This window comes from Aegilops tauschii, chromosome 6 (assembly GCF_002575655.3).
Source record: "Aegilops tauschii subsp. strangulata cultivar AL8/78 chromosome 6, Aet v6.0, whole genome shotgun sequence".
Lineage (NCBI taxonomy): Eukaryota > Viridiplantae > Streptophyta > Magnoliopsida > Poales > Poaceae > Aegilops > Aegilops tauschii.
In genome coordinates, this window is record NC_053040.3 from 335,122,230 (window position 1) to 335,125,412 (window position 3,183).

The 3,183-nt window shown below is 51.5% G+C and overlaps 1 pseudogene; it reads left to right on the top strand.

Moving 5' to 3' along the window:
- The first annotated feature begins 909 nt into the window (after positions 1–909).
- LOC109753832 (uncharacterized) lies at positions 910–2,659 on the top strand (annotated as a pseudogene).
- The last annotated feature ends 524 nt before the right edge of the window (positions 2,660–3,183 follow it).

Here is a 3,183-nt window from a genome sequence, read left to right on the forward strand (position 1 = left end):
CCCCTAGAGAGGGGCTCCCATATCTCTTGGGATTAGTGGAGGAGGGGCCACATGATAGTCAGAAGTTTGTGTGACTGCCTCGATGGTTGGTGACCGCGTCTCCAACATTTCCTCTAGACCTCCACCAACAGCTCGCCCCACCTTGGGCAAACAAGGAAAGTCCTTATCTAATGTTGTGGTGTTGGTTACTGGAGCTAGGGGGTGCTGCCTCCATGGATTGCCGAAGCGAAACTTACTGTTCTCTTCAAACTCTTATAGACCAACCTTGGAGCATTAGGAAGGTCAAAAAATAAATTAATTAAAAATGGCCTAAATATACATTTCTAAAAGTTCATTATATTGTTTTAAAACTTACAAGTCTTATTTTAGAATTTCTGAATATTTTCTACGTTCATGACTTTTTAAAAGTTCACAAACATTTTTTTAGTTTCAAGACTACTTCTGTTAAAATGGGGAACATTTTTATATCCATGAACATCTTTCTAGTTCGTGTTCATATAAAAAAACATGAATGTTTTTTAAATCGACTAAATAGAACCTCTTTACAGGCTGGGGGCCCGATATAGTCTGAAATATGGGAAAGCCCACAAGGTCAAGCGTCAGCAATGCGGTCTCACGCCAGCACAAACTAACCCGGAATATTTCACTCAAAAGAAAAACTAACTCCGAATATTACTGTTTTTTTTAACATAACTCCGAATATTACTGGGAGGGTTAACAATTGCGCCAACAGGAAATCCGGGCGGAAGATCTGCGACCGTCTTCTACTTGTACTCGGCCTCGGCAGGTCGATCGCGATCAATATAAAGGCAGGGCTGCGCGCAATCACGGTATACCAAACAAACCAACCGGGGAGCCCTAGCTAGATAGTCATCTGCCGGAGAACCGCGCCGCTCGATCACGCCCAAGATGGAGGACGGCATCCTACGAGAGGCAGTCGTGGACTCCTTCATGGAGGTCACGGCCTGCGAGTCACGGGCGATCGCCGAGCGTCACCTTGCTTTCAGTGGCTGGCAACTGGAGGCCGCCATCAACCGCTACTTCACCACCGGCGGCGCCGACCCCGCGCCCGATCCCCCCGTCGCCGCCCGCTCCGAAACGATGCACGACGACATGGTGCGCGATCCCATCACCGCCCGCTCCGCCACCCTGTACGGCAACGCCAACAACTTGTACGCTGCCGGTTCCAGCACCGCCCGCGCCGCGACGTCCATATGGAGCGCCGACAGGGTTCGGCCATCTCCCTGGTCTGTCCAGCGTCCGGCGCCGATGGAATATGCATCTATGCCTGACATACCCGCGACCGGGTGGGAATCTGACGGTGACACCGCTCCCGTCGCTGCCCGCTCTGAAACGATGCCCGACGGCAGGGTGCGCGATCCCATCCCCGCCACGCTGTACGGCAACGGCAACTTCTACGCTGACAGGGCGCCGCCGTCTCCATGGTCTGTCGATCGTCCGGCGCCGATGGAATATACATTTATGCCTGACATGACCGCGACCGGGTGGGGATCTGATGGTGACACCGGCTCAAAGGAAACCGAAGAAATCAACATGAGCGACCATGACGAACGAAACAAGGTGGCCGAAGAAGAAGATAACAGGAAAGAGGGCAATGAGGCGATGGAAGAAGACGACGGGTACGGTGACATGCAGGCGGAGGACGAGTACCACGGCACGGAGTCGGAGTACTACAGCGACGACGGCGCCTACTTGGAGGCGGCGGAAACTGACAGCAACGACGGCCGCATGGAGGCACTGGAGGGGCAACCGGGCCAGACCAACAAGACGCTGGAAGAGCTGTTCCGGCCTCCGTACGAGATCATGTTCGGTGGAAGCTTCCACGACGCCAAAGCACACGCGGCGAGCAACGTCCGGTGGCTGCTGGTGAACCTACAGTCAAGCGGCGACTTCAAGTCGCAGCAACACAACCGGGACCTGTGGTCGAACGAGGTGGTCGTCCAGGTGATCAAGGACAACTTCATCTTCTTGCTTCTGGAGAAGAGGGGGGCGGAAAGGCGACGAGGGGCTCAAGGTGTGCTGCTACTACAATGTCCATCATGATCAGCTTCCAGCCGTGCTCGTCCTCGACCCTGTCACGGGGCAGTTGCTCGATAAGTGGTGCGGCCTTGTCCAGCAGCCCGACGATTTCCTGACAAGCATTGGCAAGTTCACTGAGTCGAAGCCCAGCTTGACGTCCAAACCCAAGATAGTCCGAAGAACGGCAACGCTCGAAAGCGGTGAAACCCCTGCTGCACAAGAACCTGCAACCGCAATGCCTAACACCGCTGCCTCTGATGCACAACCTGCTCCGGCGTCCAAGGTTGACGAGATCGAGGCGGCTCCGGCGCCCAAGGTTGAGGAGATAGAGGCACCTGCGGTGGACGACGGGCAGCCTATGGAAGGAGAGACGGTCTGCAAGCTGAGGATACGGTTCCCTGCTGGTAACATGGTCACCAAGGAGTTTGGCAGTACGCGGAAAACCGCGGTGCTCTTTGCATACTGCAGATCAGTTGTACTTGAACAGACAGGGACGGAGCAGGCCTTCCGGATCATGAGGCTGGCTGCACAGAGCTTTGAGGAGCTGCTCGACGTTGGTGCCTCGTTTGATGATTTGAAGCTTGACCGCGATACCATCTCTGTCGTGCTAGATACTTGAGTCTTTAGAGATAGACTTTATTATAGAGAGAACCGTAATAAATAGTCTTATTTTTCGTCTAATAAAAGTATCTTTCTTATTGTATCTTTTGTTACAGTGTGCTAATGATAATGATCGTTGTTCTAGTTTCAACTTTCAAGCACTCCTCTCGGTTTCAAAATAAGAAGTCTTGCGTTTGTCCAGAGTCAAACCTGTTTAGCTAGGGTTGACCAAGTTTAACATCTAGAACATCAAATTAATCTCATGAGATTCTTTATAAAATATATTTTCATACTATGTGTATTTTTATGTGCATTTGATGTTGTAGATATTAGCATGTTTTTTCATAAAGTTTGTCAAACTTAAATAAGTTTGACTTTGGAGAAACCTAAAACTTGATATCCAATACTAGGCGCCGGCCGACCGGCCGAAAATTTGGGCCGGCCGCGCACTAGTCATCTCGGATGCCTCCCCGTACGCGCTGTTGAGGATAAGATCCTCTTTGTGTTGTTCTGTCTCACTATCAACAGTTTGCGAGAGCCCTT